The sequence below is a fragment of the Tachysurus fulvidraco genome, chromosome 18, assembly GCF_022655615.1.
Source record: "Tachysurus fulvidraco isolate hzauxx_2018 chromosome 18, HZAU_PFXX_2.0, whole genome shotgun sequence".
In the NCBI taxonomy this organism is placed as follows: domain Eukaryota; kingdom Metazoa; phylum Chordata; class Actinopteri; order Siluriformes; family Bagridae; genus Tachysurus; species Tachysurus fulvidraco.
The window spans coordinates 4943864-4971240 of NC_062535.1; the positions used below are offsets into that span (position 1 = coordinate 4943864).

Consider the following 27377-nt stretch of genomic DNA (forward strand, 5'->3'; position numbering starts at 1 on the left):
TTAAAGAAGAAATTAATAATTAATAATAATTATAATTAAAATGCTTATAAAATTAATACATGCTTAAAAATAATTTAAAATGAACTTTTACTTTATTTGAAGTCAAGGTATATTTAAATTATGTTATATACTCAGCTTATGTTTTCTAATTAATTAATCAATCAATTAATTAGTTAATTAGTTAATTAATTTGGCTGGGAGCATGAATTGGTCATGTGAATTATTCCAGTGCAGGAACAAGTTTTAATTCCCAGCTGCTTCCTTTAAAGAGTGCTTTGACCTCCACCTTCATGCTTCGCTTCTACTGAGAAAAAAAAAGTCTTCTGGTTAAGGATGAGTGAAAGGTGTGAAACAGTAGTTTGTAGGAACATCTCCTCTTCGTGTTTGTGCTGAATAGATGTGTGTGTGTGTGTGTGTGTGTGTGTGTGTGTGTGTGTGTGTGTGTGTGTGTGTGTGTGTGTGTGTGTTTGTACGTCATTAATATTAATGAGGCAGGATGAAAATTAACGAAGCACTCGTACACTCGTAGACTTTCTCTTGTTTTTTCTTTGTCATAATGATTAAGCATGTTATGAGTAAAATAAGCGCTAGCATTTCAGGATGTTGTGTCTGATAATAAAAAATTTAATGAATATGGCCATCTCATCAATATTCATGAGGCTGCATTAATATTAATAACACCCCATAAAAATGCTATTATTTACGTTTTATCTATATGCTTTGAACAGATTTAAAAGGGAACTATGTCAGTTAGCAAATTACTGGGTGACTTCTTGTTGTGTGACCAAGATTTATATGGCAGTTTGAATATTAATGAGCTCTCCTTTACAATTGTTTCTTTGAAGGAACAAGTGTCCTGTTCTTTGCTGCCCGGAGCTGTGGATGCTTTTCTGTTCACTGCTGTTGTAAAGAGTGAGTATGTAAAGTTACTACAGATTTTCATTCATCTACAAAATATCAGTTTCAGAAATATTAAAATCACCCAAAGTGGCACTTTAATAATGTTATTTATTTATTTATTTATTTATTTATTTATTTATTTGTTTGTTTGTTTGTTTGTGTGTTTGTTGTTTGCTTGTTTGTTTGTCCTTTTATTCAATAACCATTTTTAAAATTTTGTTTCATTGTATTCCATTATTAGTGATATTAAGTTATGGGGCACGGTGGCTTAGTGGTTAGCACGTTCGCCACAAACCTCCAGGGTCGGGGTTCGATTCCCGCCTCCGCCTTGTGTGTGCGGAGTTTGCATGTTCTCCTCGGGGGTTTCCTCCGGATACTCCGGTTTCCTCCCCCGGTCCAAAGACATGCATGGTAGGTTGATTGGCATCTCTGGAAAATTGTTCGTAGTGTGTGAGTGAATGAGAGTGTGTGTGTGCCCTGCGATGGGTTGGCACTCCGTCCAGGGTGTATCCTGCCTTGATGCCCGATGACGCCTGAGATCGGATAAAGTGGTAGAGAGTGAATGTTTTCTTGTCTTGATTTTTTACTTGCATAAGTGTGGAGCCTTATTTTCACATTTTTTGTTTTTTTTTTGTTGATTTGTTTTATGACAGTTTTTTCTTTTTTGGGTTTTCTTTTGGTTTTAATATTTTTTGTTTGTTTGTTTGTTTGCTTTTTTAAGGGTTGAATCTCATTTTGTTTCCGTGATGAGTCAATCTTTATTTTCTTTAAAAAAACTAAAGTTTGAGCCTTTTGAGGTTCAAATCTTCTGTTTTGTCTACTTTTTTTTTTTTTGAAGTTTGAATCTTTTATTTTTGGGGGATTTAAATCTCTCTTTTTATGGTTTGATTCCTTCCTTTATTTTTTTGAGGTTTGAGAATTTGTGTTACACCAAGGTTGGTCTTTTAATTTAATTTTACAAGGTTGAGTCATATTTAGTTTCCTTCACCCCAGCCCCTCGCTCACTGTGCACTTGGCTACCTTGGCAGCTGTTTCTCGTTGCCATCCATCTGTTTAGGGTTTTGTTTGTGCGCTTTGCTGATCCCAGGCTCATTACCTTCCCCGGTATTGTTCTTTACGCTAATGTGTATGTTCACATCCAACCTGCGCTGGGCTTCACTGAGCTGAGAGAAAAAATGCACGAAGAGGAGAAAAAGGTTTTGTCCCAGTTAGCCCAGAGTCCTAAGGGGGAGCCTTACTGAAGAACCTTCACCTTTAATGAGCAACATACGGATGTTTAGTGTGTAATCCATCTTCTGTTACTGAGAGTTTTGCAATCTCCTGGAACCCTGCTATATGTCTTATACTGTGAGATCGTGAGCAGCATTTCTTGCTTTATTATCCTCAATATCACTGGCTCATATTGCAGAGATATATTTTATATACAGTCTCTTCTGAATATATTGGTAAGACAAGGCCAATTCTTCTGCTTCTTGCTATCCACTGAAGACATTCGGGTAAAGGATCTAAAGACGAATATTAGACAATAAATCAGAATTTGATTAAATGTAAATAAGGCTATTAAAACACAAAGGAGTTTAACGCCTCATTAAACATTAACCACATTAAACTCCTATAACAAGAGTAGTGAATCTAAGTCACGACTGAACGCGTCAATGATTCAAACAGCAACCTGCAAAACTACAAAGGAACAAATGAATAAAAAAAATTGGTTATGAATAAAAGATTCGATGATTCATACAGTGACCTGCTGAATGAGAGAGAAGTGAATCTCAGTCATGAGCAAAAGATTTGTCGATCCAAACACTGACCAGAGAAGAGTGAACCTCTGTCGGGATTTAAAGATTCACAGATTCAATTTCTGACCTGCAGAGTTCTGAATCTTGGTCATGTTGGATCAGAGAGTGAACTGCTAGATTAAATGCAAATGAAACTTATGCCATGGCCGAAGGATTCACTCATCCGTACAGTGACTCGGTTAACAAAGGTATCACTGATTCAAACAGGGATCCTGGACTTCCTGACTGGGAGACGTCAGTCCGGATTGGGAAACACTGATTTAAACACTGATCTGTTGATTAAGACCAAAGTGAATCTCAGCCATGACTGAAAGTTTATTGATTCAAATATTGACCTGCAAATGAGTGAATCTTGGGTGAGTCATGACAAAACTGAGTCAAACATTGGTCTGTTAATTAAATGGCGACTGAAACTTGGGCACGGACAAAAGATTCATTCATACAAATGATGACTCACTGAGCAAATCTTTGTCATGAGCAAAGGGATTCGCAGATCCATACACTGTCGGAGAGTGATACTTAGTCGTAATCAAAGGAGTCACTGATTCAAAAACACTGACTCACTGAATGTGGGAAAGCACTTTTGTTTTTTCCCCCATTTTTCAACTCAAAGATTTAAGACATTTTCTATGTACAAAAAGGCCTATTTCTCTCAAATATTGTTCACAGATCTGTCTAAATCTGTGTTAATGAGCACTTCTCCTTTACCGAGATAATCCATCCTCCTCACATGTGTGGAATATCAAGATGCTGATTAGACTGCATGATTTTACTAAAATGTACTAAAATGGGGGGTCCAAGGGGGTCCAAAAACCAGTCTGTATCTGGTGTGACCACCATTTGCCTCATGCAGTGCAACACATCTCCTTAGAGTCTTCATAGAGTTGATCAGGTTGTCGATTGTGGCCTGTGGAATGTCGGTCCACTCCTCTTCAATGGCTGTGTGAAATTGATGGATATTGACAGAAACTGGAACACACTGTCGTATATGTCGATCCAGAGCATCCCAAACATGCTCAATGGGTGACATGTCTGGTGAGTATGCTGGCCATGCAAGAACCGGGATGTTTTCAGCTTCCAGGAATTGTGTACAGATCCTTGCAACATGGGGTCATGTATTATCATTCTGCAACATGAGGTGATGGTCATGGATGAATGGCACAAGAATGGGCCCCAGGATCTCATCACGGTATCTCTGTGCATTCAAAATACCATCAATAAAATGCACCTGTGTTCATTGTCCATAAATTATGCCTGCCCATACCATAACCTCACCGCCACCATGGGCCACTCGATGTTAACATCAGCAAGCCATTGACGCCATACACGGCCATAACAGTCATACATCAGCAACCCACATGACGCCATACACGCTGTCTGCAATCTGCCCTGTACAGTGAAATCCGGGATTCATACTTGAAGAGAAAACCTCTCCAAAGTGCCAGACGCCATCGAATGTCAACATTTGCCCTCTCAAGTCATTAACGACGACAAACTGCAGTCAGGTCGAGACCCCGATAAGGGTGACGAGCATGCAGATGAGCTTCCCTGAGATGGTTTCTGACAGTTTGTGCAGAATTTTTTTGGTTATGCAAACCGATTGTTGCAGCAGCTGTCTAGGTTGGTCTCAGATGATTTTGGAGGTGAAGATGCTGGATGTGGCGGTCCCAGGCTGGTGTTGTTACACGTGGTCTGCAGTTGTAAGGCCGATTGGATGTACTGCCAAATTCTCTGAAACGCCTTTGGAGACGGATTACGGTAGAGAAATGAACATTTAATTCATAAGCAACAGCTCCGGTGGCCTTTTGTTGTGGCCAGCCTAAGGCATACCTGTGCAATAATCATGCAGTCTAATCAGCATCTTGATATGCCACACCTGTGAGGTGGATGGATTATCTCGGTAACACGGATTTAGACAGATTTGTGAACAATATCTGAGAGAAATATGCCTTTTGTGTACATAGAAAATGTCTTAGATCTTTGAGTTCAGCTCATGAAAAATGGGGGAAGAAACAAGTGTAGCATTTATAATTTTGTTCAGTATAATTTGCTAAACAAGAAATAAGTCAATCAGTGTCAAGCGTGAAAGATTCACTGATTCAATCTTACTTCAAATCGTGGACATGATCAAAAGATTCCCTGAATGAAAAACCGACTTATTGTATGCGAATGGAGGGAATTTTAGCCAGTACCAAAAGATCCAGATCAAACAAGTACACACACACACACACACACACACACACACACACACACACACACACACACACACGTGGCTGTGATTCAGCTAAAAAATTCAAATGCTGATTCACTGACAGAAAGAATCACGGTTGAGTTGTTTCCAACATACCTGAAGTAAATATTATATATAGCTGCTTCCCAAATGGAATGCCAGACACTTCTCAATACACTGATGGGTCTAGTGTGTGAGATTTGAAGGGTAATATGGAAAATGATCATAATTTAACCAATCAGAGGTATAAACTGTTTCCCAGTTGATAGCTAATGATGACAAATGTACATAATGCATTATTTAACAGAATATGATGAATTTGCAAAATGCTGAAAAACAAATCACACAACGTGTGACACAAAGCGAAAATTTATTCTCCTCCAACATCATTGCCTGGTCGCCCCATCCCTCTTTGAATAGACGGTTTGTTAAAAAAATATATAGATCTTACCCGGACTGTAAATCCCAGTGTTCTCTTGTTGCATTTTTTTATCTATCAATAGCCCACTGGAGCAACACTTCTTGGCAAGACTCGTCTATAGAGCCATCAGGTTTCCTAAAGGCTCCACTAATAATAGTGGACATAATAGCCATATTTGTCTTGTAAGAGGTTATTAATCAAGGCCTTCCTCCGTCTTCTAATGGCCTTAATTAAATGGAATCAATTTGTTTAGAGACAAGTGTGTGTACATATGTACCCTGATTTATGGCTGCAGTGTAAGGAGAGCTTAGCCTTTTGGGTGGCAGCCATGTTTAAAGGAAACTGAACGATCTTCTCAAATTGGGTAAATTGGTGACAGGATATATTGAACCGGTTGTTGTTTTTTTTTTTTGTTGTTGTTGTTTTTTCCTTTATTTTTTTTTTCTTAGCCTTCCCAATTTTTAATGTGAAACAAAATTTGAATTTTAGAGAATCATTAAATTCATTAAATATGCATAATGTATGACTGTAGTATAATGATGTGAGACCATATTCAAAGTTAATTCATTCAGGCCATCCTTAAAAATATTCTTGTTTGCCGTAACCCGACCGACCCTGTCAATTTAGGACCGACTCAATTTTATTTATTTTTTTTGCTTTAAGTCTGACCGACTTGCCGGTTGTAATAAAATAATAGTAACGGGTTCGGGCACCAAAAAAAATCATTAAAACAGCTCGACACCGCTTTAACTTGACACGAAGTTCTGGAATAACTGTGTCCAGAATCAAAATAAGTTTTTCAATGATGCGCCCGAAGGCACGGGTCGAAGACCCAGTCAGTGACGTCACGATATGCTAATTTGTTTAGTCATACCTACGTAATCACCATCACCAAAATTGTACTGGGACTGTGACCCCCATGGCTAGATAAATTTTATTATTAAATATTAAGAGGGGGGCACAGTGGCTTAGTGGTTAGCATGTTCGCCTCACAGCTCCAGGGTTGGGGGTTCGATTCCCGACTCCGCCTTGTGTGTGTGGAGTTTTCATGTTCTCCCCGTGCCTCGGGGGTTTCCTCCGGGTACTCCGGTTTCCTCCCTGGTCCAAAGACATGCATGGTAGGTTGATTGGCATCTCTGGAAAATTGTCCGTAGTGTGTGAGTGAATGAGAGTGTGTGTGTGCCCTGTGATGGGTTGGCACTCCGTCCAGGGTGTATCCTGCCTCGATGTCCGATGATGTCTGAGATAGGCACAGGCTCCCCGTGACCCGAGAAGTTCGGATAAGCGGTAGAAAATGAATGAATGAATATTAAGATTAAATTTTAATATATTTTTAAATTAAACTTTTTTTTTAAATTCATCAATAAATTTTAAACTGTGTTATTGAGGTGAATTTTCACTTGTTTTCATCTCTGTTTTCTATATTCTATATATTCTATATATTTCTATAAAACCAAACCAGGAACTAAAAGTTATAATATTAGCTTTTTATTTTAAATGTTAACTACAGAACTGTTTTTCTGATGTCACACTCATATCACTGCTGTAAAATGACTGAATTAGAAGTTTATCAGATGTTGGGAATCAGTTGTAAGTGCAGTTAGAATGTAATTTTAGCAAAGCTGAGTGCTTTCCGAGAAATTCCGAACATGTTGCATCTGAAGCGGAAAATGTCGAAACTAAACGACCAGCTAAAGAGCATGCTGAGTGTGTCCTGGTCTACAGGGGGTCATTTTCTTTATTTGCAGCCGGAGATGTTCACAGCACGAAGTTCCTGCTCCCTGCATGCTGAACGATTCCGGACGCAGCCACTTAGCCAAGCTTGACCTTCACATTCGAGCGAAGCTGCAAGGCGCATTCGGTGATGCAGAGCAGACAAAATATCTGATGATAATAAAAAGCTTCAGACGAGGAGATTAAAACTGCTCCAAATGCCTGAAATCCTCCTCAAGTGCATGACATTTACATGCTGAACAACAGCCTTTTTTTTTTGTACCAGACAATTTATCTTTGTTCATAACTCTTTATAACAGACAAAAAATATATTTTTGTTTTCGACTAATTAAAAACTAATTATTCCAGTTATTGCCAATTTGCCAAATCAGATAGCACAGGAAATGAAAGTGTTTTATTAGACTTAATATAAAATACTGAGAAAAGGCTGACAAAGTGTTTCCAGAATTCAAAAAGGTGTTCTATTCACTAATTTAACCTTGAATCCCTTCACACACTGGCAATAAAATAATTATGACAATTAAAAGTAATGGAAATTATTATTATTATTATTATTATTATTATTATTATTATTATTATTATTATTATTATTATTATCATCTCAATTCCTTCAGTAATGTAAGAAAGAAAGAAAGAAAGAAAGAAAGAAAGAAAGAAGATCTCTATATCAGTTCCACATGGATAACATTACTGAATCAACAGCTCTTGGTGTAAATGAGAAAGCTCAAGTATCTGAAACATTTTCCTTTAATAACTTCATAGGAATCGGTGCCTTTATTTAGATTGGTGCTCAGAGCCGCTGCTGGCTGGAGAGAGGAAGTGATGTACGATGAGGTGATTTAGTGAGGAAGGTGAAATATATGTGTATATAGATTTAAAATTCCCTCAAAGCTAAAAATAGCTTCTCTGCCTCTGTGCCATCTGCCATCCATCAAGGCAGACAGGACGTTAATCCGGTGGCAGCGACGGCTAACTATTACACATCGTCCTCTAGCGTCTGTTCTCTTCACGTTTATCTCTTTGTGGTCAGATAGTGATGTGCTTTTGGGAGCATCCTAAAAAAATTTATATATATATATATATATATATATATATATATATATATATATATATATATATATATATATATATATATGGTGTGATTTCAGATACAGATTTCTGAATCTTTTTGACGTTTGAGACCCTGAGTCAGCGCTACTCGGAAGGGTTTTTTTTTTCTTCCACAGATTAAAAAGAACCCAAGCATGAATTTCTATTAGATTCTTATATTTTGACAGGAAGTGGTGAAAGAAATGGTTCGAGCTGAGCATGTTATGTGCTACAAAATGACTTTGGATTAATGTCCTGGTGCTGATGATGATGATGTCTGTGTGGACTTTAGTGTGGTAGAATTATGATGGTTTATGTAGACTATATAGGGGTATGTATGATTTGGCACACATCCACAGTGGAATTGTGATGGTGTCTATGTAGACTATATAGGGAATAGGGCATGTGATTTGGGACACATAAACAGTGGAATTATGAGTGTGCGTATCTGGCCTATACAGTGAACAGGGTGTACGGTTTAGGGCACAACCAAAATATAATTATGATACTGTCCATGTGGACTATATAGGGATGTGTGTGGTTTGGGACATACCCACAGTGGTATTATGATGGAGTATATCTGGCTTATACAGTGACCATGGTGTGTGGTTTAGGGAATGCCCACATTGGAATTATGAGAATGGTTATGTTTACATTATAGGGAATAGGGCATGTGATTTGGGACACATCCATAATGGAATGGTTTCTACTGTATGTGGACTGTATACTTAGTAGGGTGTGTGGTCTGGGATGTGTTCACAGTGGAGCAATGATGGCACTCACGTAGAATATATGGTGACGAGAAAGTGGGCTTTGGGACACGTCCATAGTGAAATTCTTTTTTAGGAAATTACTATTTTTTTTTAAAAAAATATATTATTACATTTTATTATACACACTTTTCAGTTTTAAATGGCAGCCAAGAGACTTGGCCACTCTGGCCTTCAAAATGTAGATTTTCTTTCCCCATATAAATGTCAGGCCTCAGTTGGCGAGCCCCATACCTTCGGAGAACTTTGGCTATATTTTGTACATAATAAGCTCTAACTTCTGATTTGTAGCCTGGTTTATATTGAGTTTTCCGAATGAATTTTTTTGTTTCAAATTCACATATGGCAGTACATGGAGTGCCAGTAAATAATTATTATATAAAAAATGTCATAATTGGTCTCGCAGTAGTGGAGGAAGTGTGCATTAACAAGGCATCATGCCAGAAGGAAGAATTATTAAATTCATAGCATCTTCCTGGCACATATTTTTAGAAAGGTTGCAGCGTGACACTCGGCTCAGGAATAATCCGAGTGAATTTTTCAGTTCATCAGCAAATCCGCACTCGCAGTGTATCTGCAGTGTGTTAGTGACTGTGGGCTAATAAAGTAAAGGAAAAGTGTGTTTCGGTAACGACTCTGTGACCCGCTACAGCCGTGTGAGAAAGGTCATCCCTGTAATAAACTGAAAACTACATCCAGACATGTTCATTAATAAATATCAGTGTTCATAATGTCACGATTTACTGGGCAAAAGAAGACAAGAGATAAAAATATAAGTGCATGAAGAAAATAAGTTAAAGAAAAACAGAATTAAAAGAACAAAAATAGCAGAAAATTATGCAGAAAGAAGGCAAAAAGAATATATAAATAATAATAATAAAAGGTGAGAAAAAAAAGAATAATGAGAGTAAATATGAGAGATTAATACTGAAGGAAGAAAAAAAGAAAAATGGAAATAGATGAAAGGAAAAAACTAAATTGAGAAAAAGGATACAAGGACATACAAGTGAAAGAAAGAAAGAAAGAAAGAAAGAAAGAAAGAAAGAAAGAAAGAAAGAAAGAAAGAAAGAAAGAAAGAAAGAAGAATTTAGGTTAAACTGAGAAATCAATCAAAGAAAGAAAAATTCTGAATGCTCCAAAAAAAGAGCAAAAAGAAAAAAAAATATTTGTATTAAAAAGTTTCACACTTTAAACTTAAATAAATAAAATATGTATAGTTTATAAAGATGATGCATTCCGTGGTACAGTGTAGACTGAAATTCTCCACAAAAGGAAATATGAACAAAAGACAGTAATTATAATTGATAAATTATGGAGAGAGTTAAGATGAGAAGATGTGAGATTTGGGACGCGGGCGTCTCGGTTGGCTGTGTTTCATATCACTCTGGTCTGAACTCAGTCGCACTTCAGAGAGAGAAAATTGCCCATTTGGTTATGATGGACGGCGAACATAAACGTCTCAGAAACCATTTTGAAACAAACAGGCGATAATGGAAGCGCATGAGGACAACGATGAGCTCGTTTTCTCATTTTCTAATGGCCGGTTATAGACACCGGAGAAGCTGACAGAACAATACGCGTGTGATTACAAAACAATTCTACTCGAATTACGTCTCATTAGAGTTCGGAGGTAGCAATTAATAAAGAGATAATGGGATACGCTGAGCTCGGACTATCTGGAATGACAATCATGGCCCTTTGAACTGAACAGTGCTTCAAGATGGAAGGAGAAATATTAAGTTTAGAGGGAAAAAAAGGCAGCAGGAAGCAGAGTTCATATAAAAGTTCTGACAAGAGCACTGATATGAAAACTTTCAATTTAAAAAATATGTGTAACGGCTAGAGGGGTTAAATAGAAAGAAAGAAAGAAAGAAAGAAAGAAAGAAAGAAAGAAAGAAAGAAAGAAAGAAAGAAAGAAAGAAAGAAAGAAAGAAATACTGTATAGGAAAGACATAATGGCAATCACGGCCCTATGAACTGAATGCTGCTTCGTGATGTCAGCATAAGAAGAGTTTTTATTAAGAGTTAACTTTGACATGAGCACTGAGAGATTTTAAATGTGAGGTTTCAGTAAAAAAAAATGTGTCAAGTTTGTTAACTGTAAAAGAGAATTGCATAAAATAGAATGACATATATTAAGAAAAAAAGAGAAAATGGAAATTAAATAAGCTAGTGACATCATAAAGCATTGACTTAAAGCATTAGTAAAATTTGTATAAGTACAATCTAGATTTTTTTTTTAATTTTATTTTGGCAACTAATTGTTCATATTTTACATCCTATGATTATTAGATCATATGATCGGACCCTATAATTATCCTATAATATGCCATTCTACCAGCACCTGGCCATGTAAAGATTACCCACTAAAATGTTAGATAAATTGAGGTCACAGTACTGCAAAAACAAGTGTTCTGAGGTGTAACTGATGGATTTCTAAATTAATTCTGAGTTTCTTTTCTGAATGAGTTTCTTTTCAGGTATTATAAGATAATTAGGATGTATACATCATAAAGTGAGCATTATTATTGTATTGCGTCTTTTCTGGGTTAATTCTTGAAGTCATTTACACCAGTTGTGGGGCAGGTCTGGGGTCATTCAAGAGTAAATAATGAGGTAATTCTGATGTATGTTGGAAGTCGGTATACCCAAATGTGAGCTAAATTACCATTTTAGGTGCTTTCAAGTAATTCTGAGGTACATTGGTTATACTTCTGAGGTTCTTTTCTGAGGTAAATTGTCCAAAAGTGTTCTTGTAATTCAGGGTAATTAAGATAGATGTCCATAAGTGGGTAAATCTGGTAATTCAGAAGTAATTCTGTGGTAATTAAAATGATTTTTTAATCAATATTAAAAAACTATGTGATTAAAATGTATTCTTGAGAGGTGATTCTAGCATGTAATCAACAAATGAGCTTAAGTGCCTTCTGACTTATATGAATTATAACAGAACCTACTTCTCTAGCAATTCAAAAGTAATTTTGCAGTAAATGTGTAGATGAGTGAGTGTCACTGTAGGACTTATTTGTGAGAAAATTCTGTGGTAATTTTACAGTTAATTTTGAGGTAGGTCTAAGGTCATTCTGGGGTACATATGAGGACAGATCCACAGTCCACATGTAAGCTAAATCACTGAATAAGATGCTTCCGAATCAAATCTACACAGAAGTTAGTTTAATTGCCATCTGTGTTACTTCCAATGTAATACTTTGACCGAAAGTGAGTTAACTTACCAGCTGAGGTTGGTACTTATGTACTTAGGTACATACATAATGACTGTTTGACTCCATATGTACTGTAGGGGTAGCTCTGAGGTCATTTTACAGTAACTGTGTGGTACATCTGAGGTAATTCTAAGTTAATATTGAGGTAATTCATTTGTAATTCTGTTGTACGTCTGAGGTAAATCTGAGGCACTGCTCACTTAAATGTGTCCAGATGTGAGCTAAATTACTGCCTGAGGTAAATCATGGGTATTTGTGATTCCAATTTTGATTCTAATGTGTCTTAAAGTGTCCATAAGTGAACTAAATTTCCATTCCAGGTATTTCCCAGGTCATTCTGATGTGCTTTTGAGGTATTTTGAGGTATCAGTCTGAGGTAAATGTATCCAAAAGTAAGTTAAATTACTGTAATCAGGTAAAATCAGGTAATTGTAATGTACTTTTGAGGTACATTTCCGAGATAAATGCGTCCATGAGGGAGACAAATACCATATATCGTATATTTCAAGCATCCAAGATGATGTCAATTAGTGCCATTGTGGGGTTTCTATATGTCTTTGCTCAAGCTCTTTTTCTTGAGGGGCAAACTAACATATAAAAAATGACATCCTGACCTTCATCTGTGTAAAGCTCTGGTTCACTTTTATGCATATTTTTATAGTTTTAAACACTGTTTACCTTTTTGTCGCTGAAGGGCATCAGACCACTTTAACAGCTAATTCTCGTGGGATTGATTTGATGAGTCGTGCCTCATTCTTCGATGCCTCAACCTTTTATTTTTTTGTAGAAAAGCCGGAGGGCTGGTACTGAATTTTCAGAGTTACATTATAAAAACAGCTAATCGGGGATGTAATAAAAGTCGCATGACCCTGGGCTAGGGGATTCTAATTATAAATAGGGGTAGTTTGGCTGTATTATAGCCATCATCAATTTTGGACTCCACAGTTCATCTTTTTTTATGATGGAGATAAAGATGATGGAGGGAGAACAGAAGATAGCAGCAGTAGCTCAGTGTCTTAAGTGACCAGACGGTTCAAATTCCAAAGTTCAAATTTCAAGACTGGGCTTGACCTAGACTTTTAACAATACTAAGTCAATGTGGATAAGAGCATCTGGTAAATGAACAAGTGAAAAAGTCATGTCATGTCATATTTATTCCTCTGATTTGCTTCTATTTGGAGTCCAAAACTGATTTTAATCAGCCAGCTGGACCACTCATGATTTTGGCATTCCTCTTCCACAACTATTTGCTAATTATCCAGATGGATAATATTTCAATTTTGATAGTTGTCAGACTAATTTGTCACTTCCACCCCAGCATGCTGCTGTTATCCAGTGTAAAATCACATACATTTAATACAACAAACAATACAAAAATTGGTTGTTTTGTTGAACAATAGTTTAAACATAAGATGAACATTGCTCATACTAATCTGACTTTCGAATTGGGTGTGGCCTAATATTCATTTGCATAATGCATTTAATATCCAGCCTCTAGTCATTCTAGCAGCTAGACTTTCACATGACAGATTATTTTAATCTTGCTTAATTAGGTTTTACTCACTAAGTTAACTTTCACTTTCTTGGTCACTCAACCCTTTGCTGGATTGAGATAAGGGTGGGGATTACATATTGATTTATTTAATTTTCTGTCATGGGTCTTTTAATAGCTCAGACCACTGTTCCTTCCCAAAATCTCAGTGTAACCAAGTAGACTGTAGTTTTACAACTAAATTGCACGTTTAACCATTCAAACTACAGTTAACGGCAAAACCACCAACTTACAGTTCCCATCCAGAATACCCTTGCAAGCATTATTCTCACCCAACACACCTACGTAACCAATTAGATTACAGTTCCTGCTCAAAACACCAATATGACCAATCCGGATACAGTTCCTGGCTAGAATGCTGCTGTAACCCATAAGACCATAGTTTGTCTCTGCAACCATTTAGACTAGAGTCCCCACCCACATTAAAGCTGCAACTAATCAGAATACAGTTCCTGATTAAAATACATTAAATATGCTGCAGGAAATCAGTAAAAAATAAAGGAACAGCTCACGATAAAAATGATGATAACATTTCTCACACATGAATGACCACCAGTTAGCATTATGCACATTGTAACCTGCTAATTGGTTGCTCTCAGCTCTCCTTATTGATTCTTGAGTTACCATGTCTGGTCAAGTCATTTCTGTTCAGAGGATCAGCATCCGCACCGTTAAACACATTTAATTTCTAGTGCCCTTTGGAGGCCATTAGAGTATCTCACTCAATCAGGTAAATGATACAGTGACTAGACTTTAGGGAGCATCTCATTTCTTCTCTCTATCTTTGGGTGAAGACTGCAGCCACTTGAAGCAGATTGTGGTCTGAAGTGCGGTCTCCGGAGCTTAATGCATGGGATCAGGATTAGGCTGCTGGGGCATTTTGTATTCTTCTTCTTCTTCTTCTTCTTCTTCTTCTTTTTTATTATGTCATTTAAAACACTAGATAGATAGGGTCTGTTGAAATAAAGTGTGCTGGAAGACGAATCCAAGTACTATGCTTCATTGAGATTCTGTATAATTTAACAACGTGGGAATTCTATGTTACTGTGTTTTTACTGTGTTGTGGAATAATGACATGAAGATATGTGTGGGTGTGTGTGAGAGAAAGTGAGATATAATTGGTGTTAGGAGATTCCTGACCTCTGTGTGTCACTGCTAGGGGCTAAAAAAATCAATGCAAAACAATTTACACCTTCCTTTAGAGCGTACGCTGCAAATTTAATGACTTGCTCATCGATTAAGTGAGAAATAAAAGAATTGATACAAAACAATCGTTTGCTTTCCTCTCAGAGTGGTGGTGGGGGTTTCTGGGGGGCTTATTATAGGCTCTCAGAGGAAGAGAAGAGGTCGATCAGAGGTGCATGAATATTAAGGAGTATTAGCAATTGTCAATTAATGATAATTGAATAGGGAAATCTATATTACACTCCTATGTTTTACATCTAGCACATTAGATATGGAGATAGGTGTTGTTTCATACACCAACTAGTGAACTTCTGAAGTGAATTTTCTGAAAGTCAACATACTGGACACACTTATACATACTGGACACTGTATTACACCCTTAGTAGGGTATAGGAGGCATTATTTTACTTCCTGTCTGTCTGTCTGTCTGTCGGTCTTTCAATTGGTCTATCTGTTATTCTATTCTATCTATGTGCATTTCTATATGCCTGCATATCTGCATGTATATCTACCTTGTTAACATATCTGTCGTACCTATGTGTCTGTGTTTTTCTTTGTTCTGTCTGTCTTTCTGTTTGTCTGTATGGCTGTCTGTCATATATACAGTATTGTGAGATTTTTTGTACCCTGTCTCTATCTATCTATCTATCTATCTATCTATCTATCTATCTATCTATCTATCTATCTATCTATCTATCTATCTATCTATCTATCTATCTATCTATCTACTTGTCTGTATATCTATATGTCTGTCATTTATATGTGCATGTTGGTCTATCTGTCCATATACCTGCCTGTCCTACTGCATGTCTAACTGTCTGCTACCTGTTGACCTGTCTATCATTCTATATATCTATTTTTTTATCTGTTTTATCTGTATATATGTCTGGATGTCTACCTTTCTGTCTGTCATTCAGAGATAAGTTCGCTATGTGTCTGTCCGTCTATCTGTCTGTATATTTTTTTTATCAACCTGTCCACTGTTGTGTCTATACTGTACTGTATATCTGTGTTCATCTATCTACTTATCTATCTATCTATCTATCTATCTATCTATCTATCTATCTATCTATCTATCTATCTATCTATCTATCTATCTATCTATCTATCTGTCTGTCTGTCTGTATGTCTGTCTGTCTGTTCGCCCGTCTGTCCGTTTATTTGTCTATCTATCTGTCTATGTATCTGTTTCTATCTGTGTATTTGTGCACCTTTCCGTTTCTGTCTGTCTATCTGTCCTTGCCACTTTCTTTTACAGGATAAATAAAGTGGTCTGCTTGCACCCTACACACTGATAAACGTGTGTGCAAAATCAGTAGTGCGCTGCAATGTTCTGCAGCAAGTATGAGATCTGATGATAGACTGACTGATAGAGAGTTCCCATAATGCACGGTGGTGTTAGAAGGGAGTAGTGAGCAAGGGCACTATGTAAGAGTGAGTAAGTAGTGCAGATGGTGACGGTGGGACACTGTGTGCACTCTGGCACTGGATCTGTGAACTCTGCGGGGTCCTGGCAAGGCTTTAGGGCGCATCGTTAACACATAGAGCGGGCGGGGCACTTCTCACTTCACTCTGCAAACGAGGACAAATTAATCCATCCGACTCCCTGCATGTGTTGTGTCCCAAACCGCATCACCACTTTGAAGGAGGACGGGACTTTATAATTGCTCGCTTTCATGTTACATTTGAATTTGTGTCTGCTTATTTCAGTTGCTTATTTCTGCTAGTTATCATCTTATTTGGAGTCCCCTCCTTTTCCATTCCAATTCAAACCTATAGTGCACAACAGATCACATCTAGTGCACTTCTGTGTGTATATATAGAGCCAGTCGCCGTGGACTCAGTGTAGTGTACGTACTACACTTATAAGGACTTGATGAGAATAAGAAGAATAACTAAATTCCAAATTGGAGTTGTGCTAAATTACAACATTTATTTATTTGTTTATTTATTGATTTATTTATTGGTTCTTTGCTGGTTGGTTGTTATTTTTCTATTTGTTTTTTAATTGTTAATCTCATGTTTTCTTACTTTCTGTCATCTTTGTTTCATGTTACTTTTTTCATTTTCATTAGTTTTAATTTAGTCTTTTTGTTTTTCCTTTATAAAATATTATATCTCATATAAATCTAGTATCATTCTTTCTTTCTTTCTTTCTTTCTTTCTTATTTCTTTCTTTCTGTCTTTTTGAATTATATTTTGTGAATCTCTTTTAAGGAAATAAATACTTTTTACTTCCCTTATTTGCTGTTTGGCTCTTTTGTTCTTCCTGCTTCACGTTAGAGTATCTATCGGTTTGTTTTTAATTGTTTGTTAAACATTTGATCACATTCTCTTTCTTTCTTTCTTTCTTTCTTTCTTTCTTTCTTTCTTTCTTTCTTTCTTTCTTTCTTTCTTTCATAATTTTCTTCCTTTTTGTTGTTATCTATCTATCTATCTATCTATCTATCTATCTATCTATCTATCTATCTATCTATCTATCTATCTATCTATCTATCTATCTATCTATCTTATTGTTTTTTTTCTTTCATTTCTTCTATTCTTCATTGCTTTACATTTTGTTCTTCCAATGCCCTAAAAAGACAGGAAGTTTACAGGAAGACAAACAATCACTCTTTACATCTGAGGTGAGCAGAAAAGCCCAGAACACCTCAGACAAGGAGCCAATGTTTTCAGTGCTTTCACACAAGAGCGAGTGTTTGGTAACTGCAGCAGGACACAGTGAATGTGATTGACTCAAAACTTTCGCTAATCCACATATCAAGCTAACGTCTGAACTCTAGACCAATCCGATCGTGTGTGTTACACAGGGTTTGTCCCACGGGCCGTATACCGACCCCGATCCCAGCCTGTCGCTCTCTGGTGGTGAGAAAGACGCCTCAGGCTTTAACATGTCATAATATATATGTGTAAACTCTTTGGAGCTGTTTCCGTATCGGAGAACATGTCAGCAGTCAGAGGAGAAAAGGAGAAAATTTCACCAGGCGTTTTGTATCCGGTCTGAAACTGAAACACAACAGCGTGGCTTTTTTTTACTCACATGCTTTTATTTATTCCTTTCTGGCCTTGTTGTGTTGCAAAGCATGTGTTCCTCCGAGCTACAAAGCTCTACGCTGTAGTCAGGGCCTAATTTTATTCCCGTGGTGTGAAAACATTCCTCTACTAGCATTTTCCTCTAACAGCACCTGATTTATTCCGTTCCAACCGTAGCCATTTACCAACAATAACATTTTATTTATAAGTTAGAAACTACTTTGTTTTTATTCTCGCTTGAAGTTAATCGAGAACAAACTACAAACTTGTCATGTTTCTTTCTTTCTTTCTTTCTTTCTTTCTTATTTTTATTTGTATTTTTTCTGCTTTTGTCTACTTTCTGTTTTCATAACCAGAATGTTTCTCTTTGATCCTTTTTCTTTCATTGTTAATATTCTTTAGTGTTTAGTTAAAATGTATTTATTAATGTTTCTTTCTTTCTTTCTTTCTTTCTTTCTTTCTTTCTTTCTTTATTTAATTATTTTGTTTTTAATTGAATTTGTCTTCTTTCTTGTTTGTTTATTTAACTATTTTTTATTTCTCTTTTTTATTATAAAAAATTACATTTCAATTTATTCCTTTCAACTTTACAATAATTTATTAATTTCATGTATGGATCTTTCCTCTTCATATTTATTTATTTATTTGTTTGTTTGTTTGTTTATCTATCTATTTATCTATCTATTTATCTATTCATTTTAACTGTTCTGAAATGTTTGTATGTTCAATCTCTTTTACTTACATCAAGTTTTCTTTCTTTTATTCAGCTGTATTGTGGATGATTTAATCTCTTTTTTCTGTTTTGTTTTATTCTTTTTTTTCTTGTCTTGAATATTCTCTCTCTCTCTCTCTCTCTCTCTCTCTCTCTCTCTCTCTCTCTCTCTCTCTCTCTGTCTGATGGGAGCAGTGATGTGAGCACTGTGCGGTTGTTAGCGAGGCCCTCTGATGGTGTGGTTAACGAAGGCAGTGACGATGCGTCTGAGTTAATTGAGCTGAAGATGAATGCAGAAGTCTGTGTGTGGACGTGAGGAAGAACCGGGACAGCACATTCACATCTGAAATGAATGGTTGCTGAGCAACATCAATCCACTCAACTCTCTCTCTCTCTCTCTCTCTCTCTCTCTCTCTCTCTCTCTCTCTCTCTCTCTCTCTGAGTCGGTTCCTTGTCCTTTAATTCAGCCCCCTGCTGGAGTTAATCTCGTTTCTTCGTTGGGTTTCTGAGATAATTAATGCAAATTTCAAATGAGAAACGTATTCAGAAGAGAGCTGTCGCAGAACTGCGTCGAAGCCGTGATGTCCTAATTATCGTTTCCTTCCAGCGAGCCTCGTCATGCGTCAGAGCGTCGCTCCTTCCTTTCGCTGTTACGCCTGTGGAGTAATTCTATAGAGAGCTTCAAATACTCTTACCTCTTTCTCTTCTTCATCTTCCTCTTCTTTCATGCATGGTTTACTAGAGAATTGTAGCTTTTTGTAAACTTTATACAGAACAAAACCATTTCAGATTAAAGTGTGAAACTTTCCCAGTGAAACACGCTGAAGAATTCCATTCCAGCTGAAAGCTAATGATGTCATAAGGGGCGGACCATCTGCTGACCAATCGGCAGCTTCCGTTCAACTCTTACTCACTGGAACCGAACACTTGTTACATTGCATTCTTCCCCCTCGTTTATCTCACCATGCATTCACAGCCTTCTTTTGTTGAATCCTTTTATTCTTTCATGTGTTTTGTCCTAATATGTTTCTTCTTTTATGATGATGCATATATAGACTATGTAGTGAACGGGGTATGTGGTTTGGGTCACGTCCACAGAGGACCGATGACAGTGTATATGTCGAAGTATGTATTGAACAGAGCATGTGGTTAGGGACATGTCCACAGAGAGTTGATGATGGTATGTATGTGGCCTATGTAGTGAAGAGGGTATGGTTTGGGACACGTCCACAGAGGATTGATAATGGTGTATATGTGGAGTATGTATTGAACAGGCTTTGTGGTTTGGGACATGTGCACAGAGGACTAATGACGATAGTGTATATGTGGCCTATGTAGTGAACGGGGTATGTGGTTTGGGACACGTCCACAGAGGACTGATGATAGTGTATATGTTGAGTATGTAGTGAACCAGGAATGTGGTTTGGGACACACCCACAAAGGATTGATCATGGTATGTATGTGGACTATGGAGTGAACAGGGTATGTGGTTTGGGATACGTCCACAGAAAATTGATGATGGTGTATATGTGGAGTATGTAGTGAACTGGGCATGTGGTTTGGGACACGTCCACATAGGATTGATGATAGTGTATATGTAGCCTATGTGGTTAACAGGGTATGTGGTTTGGGACACGTCCACAGAGGATACAGTAGATGATAGTGTATATTGGATTATGTAGTGGACAGGGTATGTGGTTTGGGACAAGTCAACAGAGGACTAATGTTTATAGTGTACATGTGGCCTATGTAGTGAACAGGGCATGTGGTTTCGGACATGTCCACAGAAGACTAATGATAATAGTGTATATGTAGAGTATGTAGTGAACCGGGCATGTGGTTTGGGACACGTCCACATAGGACTTATTATGATGTATATGTGGAGTATGTAGTGAACAGTGCATGTGGTTTGGGACATGTCCACAGAGGACTAATGATGATAGTGTATATGTGGAGTATGTAGTGAACCGGGCATGTGGTTTGGGACACGTCCACATAGGATTGATGATAGTTTATATGTAGACTATGTATTGACCAGGCTTTGTGGTTTTGGACATGTCCACAGAGGACAAATGATGATAGTGTATATGTGGAGTATGTAGTGAATAGGGCATGTGGTTTGGGACACGTCCACAGAGGACTAATGATGATAGTGTATATGTGGAGTATGTAGTGAACAGTGCATGTGGTTTGGGACACATACACATAGGATTGATTATGGTGTATATGTGGAGTATGTAGTGAATAGGGTATGTGGTTTGGGACATGTCCACAGAGGACTGATGATAGTGTATATGTGGACCATGTTTGAAGAGTTACCACAGTGGATTTTTTGATTGTGTTGAGTAAATTGTGCGTGTCTGTGAGGTTTAGGTGCACTTCTGTAAATGTGTTTAGAGCAGACGCAGGAGTCCATATGCACACATCTGTGTCATCACCGAGTGCACACTCACAAAGCCGGTGTAAATGACCCGGACCACGTTTGATGGATTAGGGAACTATTTTTGGAGGCAGCATCGTTAGTGCATCACGGAGCACAAAGTTGTGGAGCTGTTGTTTATTTACTCACTTATTTGTTTTCTTCAGTGGGAAAAGAGGAAGAGTAATAAGAAATTGTTTCAGCTGCTTTTGTCAGACTCTTAATATTTAATTCATTTTCTTTATTATAATATCAGTGGTACTTTTTAACACAAACCCACTGTATGTCCTGAGGTTAAGTTAGAGCAGTGGTTCCCAAACTTTTTACAGAGACGTACCCCCCTCCCCCCCCACCCACCGGGATTTAACATCATTCTGCGTACCTAAAAAAAAAAAAAAAATTGTGGTCTTTATTTTTTTAAGCTGCATTTTAAACACATGTACCTTCATAAAATAACTTATTTGATAAAACAACTTTAGTATACCTTATCCCCTCCTTGAACTGCCACCTTATCCCCTCCTTGAACCGCCACCTTATCCCCTCCTTGAACCGCCACCTTACCCCTCCTTGAACCGCCACCTTATTGTGGTGGAGGGGTTTGCGTGCCTGAATGATCCTAGGAGCTATGTTGTCTGAGGCTTTCTGCCCCTGGTAGGGTCTCCCAAGGCAAACAGGTCCTAGGTGACAGGCCAGACAAAGAGCGGTTCAAAAACCCTTATGAAGAAAATTAAAACAAGGTCCGTGACGTCGCCCGGTATGGCGCAACCGGGGCCCCACCCTGGAGCCAGGCCCGGGGTTGGGGCTCGCATGCGAGCGCCTGGTGGCCGGGTCTTACCCCACGGGGCCCGGCCGGGCTCAGCCCGAAGGAGCGACGTGGGGGCGATCTCCTGTGGGCCCACCACCTGCAGGAGAAACCGTAAGGGGCTGGTGCAATGTGGATTGGGTGGCAGTCGAAGGCGGGAGCCTCGGCAACCCAATCTCCGGACACGGAATCTGACTCTAGGGACATGGAATGTCACCTCGCTGGGGGGGAAGGAGCCTGAGCTGGTGCGGGAGGTTGAGAGATACCGACTAGAGATAGTTGGGCTCACCTAAACGCACAGCTTGGGCTCTGGAATCCAACTCCTCGAGAGAGGCTGGACTCTCTACTACTCTGGAGTTGCCCGCGGTGAGAGGCGGTGGGCTGGTGTGGGCTTGCTCATAGCCCCCCAGCTCAGCAGCCATGTGTTGGAGTTTACCCCGGTGAACGAGAGGGTCGTTTCCCTGCGCCTTCGGGTCGGGGAGAGGTCTCTCACTGTTATTTGTGCCTATGGGCCAAATGGCAGTGTAGAGTACCTGACTTTCTTGGCGTCTCTGGGAGGGGTGCTAGAAAGTGCCCCGACTGGGGACTCCGTCGTTCTACTGGGGGACTTCAACGCTCACGTGGGCAGCGACAGTGACACCTGGAGGGGCGTGATTGGGAGGAACGCCCCCCCCCCGAACTGAACCCGAGTGGTGTTCTGTTATTGGACTTCTGTGCTAGTCACAGTTTGTCCATAACAAACACCATGTTCAAGCATAAGGGTGTCCATCAGTACACATGGCACCAGGACACCCTAGGTCGGAAGTCGATGATCGACTTTGTGGTTGTTTCATCTGACCTCCGGCCGTATGTCTTGGACACTCGGGTAAAGAGAGGGGCAGAGCTGTCAACTGATCACCACCTGGTGGTGAGTTGGGTCCGATGGCAGGGGAGGAAGTTGGACAGACTTGGCAGACCCAAACGTACTGTGAGGATCCACTGGGAACTTTTGGCAGAGTCTCCTGTCAGAGAGATCTTCAACTCTCACCTCCGGCAGAGCTTCAACCAGATCCTGAGGGAGGTTGGAGACATTGAGTCCGAGTGGACCATGTTCTCCACCTCCATTGTCGATGCAGCCGCACGGAGCTGTGGCCGTAAGGTCTCCGGTGCCTGTCGTGGCGGCAATCCCCGAACCCGGTGGTGGACCCCGGAAGTAAGGGATGCCGTCAAGCTGAAGAAGGAGTCCTATCGAGGCTGGTTGGCTCGGGGGACTCCGGAGGCAGCTGATAGTTACCGGAGGGCCAAGCTAGCTTCAGCCTGGGTGGTTGCAGAGGCAAAAACTCGGGTCTGGGAGGAGTTCGGTGAGGCCATGGAGAAAGACTATCGGTGGGCCTCGAAGAAATTCTGGCAAACCGTCCGGCGTCTCAGGAGGGGGAAGCAGTGCCCTGCTCACACTGTTTACAGTGGGAGTGGGAATCTGCTGACTTCAACTGGTGACATCCTTGGACGGTGGAAAGAGTACTTCGAGGATCTCCTCAACCCCACCAACATGTCTTCCATTGAGGAAGCAGAGGCGGAGGGCTCGGTTGTGGACTCATCGATCCCCCAAGCTGAGGTTACTGAGGTAGTTGAGAAGCTCCTCAGTGGCAAGGCACCTGGGGTGGATGAGATCCGCCCTGAGTACCTTAAGTCTCTGGATGTTGTGGGGCTGTCTTGGCTGACACGCCTCTGCAACATCGCGTGGCCTTTGGGAACAGTGCCTCTGGACTGGCAGACTGGGGTGGTGGTCCCTCTGTTTAAGAAGGGGGACCGGAGGGTGTGTTCCAACTATAGGGGGATCACACTCCTCAGCCTCCCCGGAAAAGTCTATGCCAGGGTACTGGAGAGGAGAATTCGGCCGATAGTCGAACCTCGGATTCAGGAGGAACAATGCGGGTTTCGTCCTGGTCGTGGAACACTGGACCATCTCTATGCCCTCACCAGGTTGCTGGAGGGTTCATGGGAGTTTGCCCAACCAGTCCACATGTGTTTTGTGGATCTGGAGAAGGCATTTGACTGTGTCCCTCATGATGACCTGTGGGGGGTGCTCTGGGAGTATGGGGTCCGGGGTCCTCTGTTAAGGGCTGTCCGGTCCCTATATGACCGAAGCAGGAGTTTGGTTCGCATTGCCAGCAGTAAGTCAGACTTGTTCCCGGTGCATGTTGGACACCCGGCAGGGCTGTCCTTTGTCACCGGTCCTGTTCATTATTTATATGAACAGGATTTCTAGGCGCAGTCGGTGGCCGGAGGGAGTCAGGTTTGGGGACCACAGGATTTCATCTCTGCTTTTTGCAGATGATGTTGTCCTGTTGGCTTCTTCAAATCAGGACCTTCAGCATGCACTGGGACGGTTTGCAGCCGAGTGTGAAGCGGCGGGGATGAGAATCAGCACCTCCAAGTCCGAGGCCATGGTTCTCAGCCGGAAAAGGGTGGCTTGCCCTCTTCAGGTTGATGGAGAGTTCCTGCCTCAAGTGGAGGAGTTTAAGTATCTTGGGGTCCTGTTCACGAGTGAGGGAAGGATGGAGCGGGAGATCGACAGGCGGATCGGTGTATCTTCTGCAGTGATGCGGTCGATATACCGATCTGTTGTGGTGAAGAAAGAGCTGAGCCGCAAGGCGAAGCTCTCTATTTACCAGTCGATCTACGTTCCTACCCTCACCTATGGTCATGAGCTTTGGGTCATGACCGAAAGGACAAGATCCCGGATAAAGGCAGCCGAAATGAGTTTCCTCCGCAGGGTGGCTGGGCGCACACTTAGAGATAGGGTGAGGAGCTCAGTCACTCGGGAGGAGCTCAGAGTAGAGCCGCTGCTCCTCCACATTGAGAGGGGTCAGCTGAGGTGGCTCGGGCATCTGTTTCGGATGCCTCCTGGACGCTTCCATGGGGAGGTGTTCCGGGCATGTCCAACTGGGAGGAGGCCCCGGGGAAGACCTAGGACACACTGGAGGGACTATGTCTCTCGGCTGGCCTGGGAATGCCTCGGTATTCCCCCGGAAGAGCTGGAAGAAGTGTCTGGGGAGGGGGAAGTCTGGGCATCCCTGCTTAGACTGCTGCGCCCGTGACCCGGCCCCGGATAAGCGGTAGAAAATGGATGGATGGAATATATATATATATATATATATATATATTTTCTGACTAATATTATTTTTTTTCCGTTTAATGAGATGGATGTGCTTGAAATGACTTGCATAACTTGCCATTTTTGGTTGTATCGGAGACAGTTTATTCTTAAATCATTCTCTATGCAGAGTCTGTGTCGATATTTGTTCTTTATGATGGTACTGTAAGCGCTGAAAACCCACTTTCGCACAGGTATGTTGTCGAGAAGGGCAGTAATGTTTTCAAATTGCGATCTGCTAAGGCAGGATACTCTGCACGCAAGACTATCCAGAAATCTGGTACTTATTTTTGTGTAAACTCAATTTTCAAAGTGCCACCCGTAGAGATTTAAATGAGACTCTCTTGCTCAGAAATAGGCAGGTGTGCTGTGGGGGTGGCAGAGAATGGATGGCGAATCCATCTGTGGAAAATACCATCATAAATATGCCGGACATATGCCAGCAGCTGAGCCAAACCAGCTTCATCAGTCGATTCGTCGATTTGTAAAGTGTAGAAATCTCGATTTTATGCGAAGCAATAGTTGTTTTAAAACGTCTTCTGCCATATCAGCGATGCGACGTGAAACTGTGTGTGAATTACATGCGATACGTAAAGATGTGCGCTTACGCATGACACTTGAGTGGACACAGATTTTTGTTGACTTCAGATGGGGTAATTTGATTGGATATCATGAATTTGACCTTTTATGGCACTACCTGGATACTTTGCTCTAAGTACACTAGAGGGGGCACGTCTTTATATTTAGTCTGAGAAATACATGTCTCGTTGAATATTAGGTGCGGTATAATTACATTAACAGTACATTTCAGCATTTTGTTCGCATACCCTCTCCGTCACGTGGCGTACCCCCGGGGGTACGCCTATCCCAGTTTGGGAACCACTGAGTTAGAGCAAATGTGAATAAACACACTCACAAACACAAACGCACACAAACACAAACACGCACACACACCCACACACAAACTATATTCATTTCATAAATCTTATTTTACAATTTGAATTCAGTTGAAGGAAATTTAAAGACCAAAGATATTTAAAATGATTTAGGACGATGGTTTTATTTAAAAACAAAACAAAACAAAAAAATCCTTCTGTCAGCTAATCAGATTTGATGTAACGGCATTTGATGTTTGACATTGCAAAAACTTGTTAGCATTAATGCTATTACTAACCAAGTAAGTAAATAAGCAAGCAAGTAAATAAGCCAATTATAGTTCTAAAGCACATTTAAAAGAACAAAAGTGGACCAAAGTGCTGCACATAGTATCAGATAGTCATTAAAAGCATTAAACAATTTCTAAAATTATATCTTGCTAGCAATGCTGCTAATGTGAGCATTGTATGCTTTGCTAAGTTTAAAACAAAGCTGTGCTGTAAACAAACGTTCTTGCTAACTTTAGCGTGAACAATCCACTAATTGCTGTACTGCTAACAAGCACCATGATATCAATGTACACAATATCTATGGACATTTCTGGTACTAGTGCACCATGCTAACTGACATATCGTATCTATTAAAACTGGCATATTTCTCATTATGGTTGTTTTTTCAAGGAGCTGAAAGATATTTTTTTCTATAAGTTGTTTGTTTTCCAAAGCATGCACTGATGACAGCAAGGACACTCAGACAAAAGGCTTTGTTAAGAAATAAACTGAGAACAAAGCATTGCATGTGCTTAACTGTGTTAATGAGTGCGTATGCAAATCTGTCCTGCTAGAGCTGGAAACCAGGGGTCACTGGAGGTGCCGGGGTGGGCGAGAGGAGCTGGTGCGTCTCGTCTTAAAGGCTCGGATTTAATTACGAGGACGTCGCGGAGGAGGAAGAGCGCGATAACAAGCAGGATAACAAATCCTGACAGCGCTGGACTAAAAGGACGACTATTATAATCCTGTCAGCTGATAAACGAGAACATGATTAGCTTAGCAGGTGATTATTAAAGACAGACATGATGTTAATGGTTTCTTATTGGGTTTTAAAGATGTACTCAAATATTCTGTGCTTTAGTTCAAAGTGTATCACGGAGTCTCCATTAAGTGAACTGAACTAGTAATACATTATCCTTTCACAGCTGCCAAATGCAAAAAAAAAGAAAGAAAGAAATAATTGTCCAAATTCCTACTGTGTACCTCTGTGATGTTGTTTGTCAAGGTGCAATTGACACTTTTCTTTTGGGGCAATGGTAACCGCTCAAGATCAGGGTTAATGATCTGGGTTCAAGCCAAAACACTGCTAAGCTGGTATTGTTGGGCCCTTGAGCATGGCCCTTAACCCTCACTGCACCAGTGGGGTTGTATCATGGCTTACCGTGCGCTCTGACCCCAACCTCCAAAGTTGGGATATGTGCTTTAATGTAAGTCTGTCAAAATAA

The 27377-nt window shown here is 39.9% G+C and overlaps 1 long non-coding RNA gene across 1 annotated transcript; it reads left to right on the plus strand.

Moving 5' to 3' along the window:
* The first annotated feature begins 283 nt into the window (after positions 1–283).
* LOC113648969 lies at positions 284–27228 on the plus strand. The gene is made up of 3 exons (XR_007138413.1): positions 284–344; positions 846–912; positions 26727–27228. It is a non-coding gene; the product is annotated as an uncharacterized LOC113648969 (long non-coding RNA).
* The last annotated feature ends 149 nt before the right edge of the window (positions 27229–27377 follow it).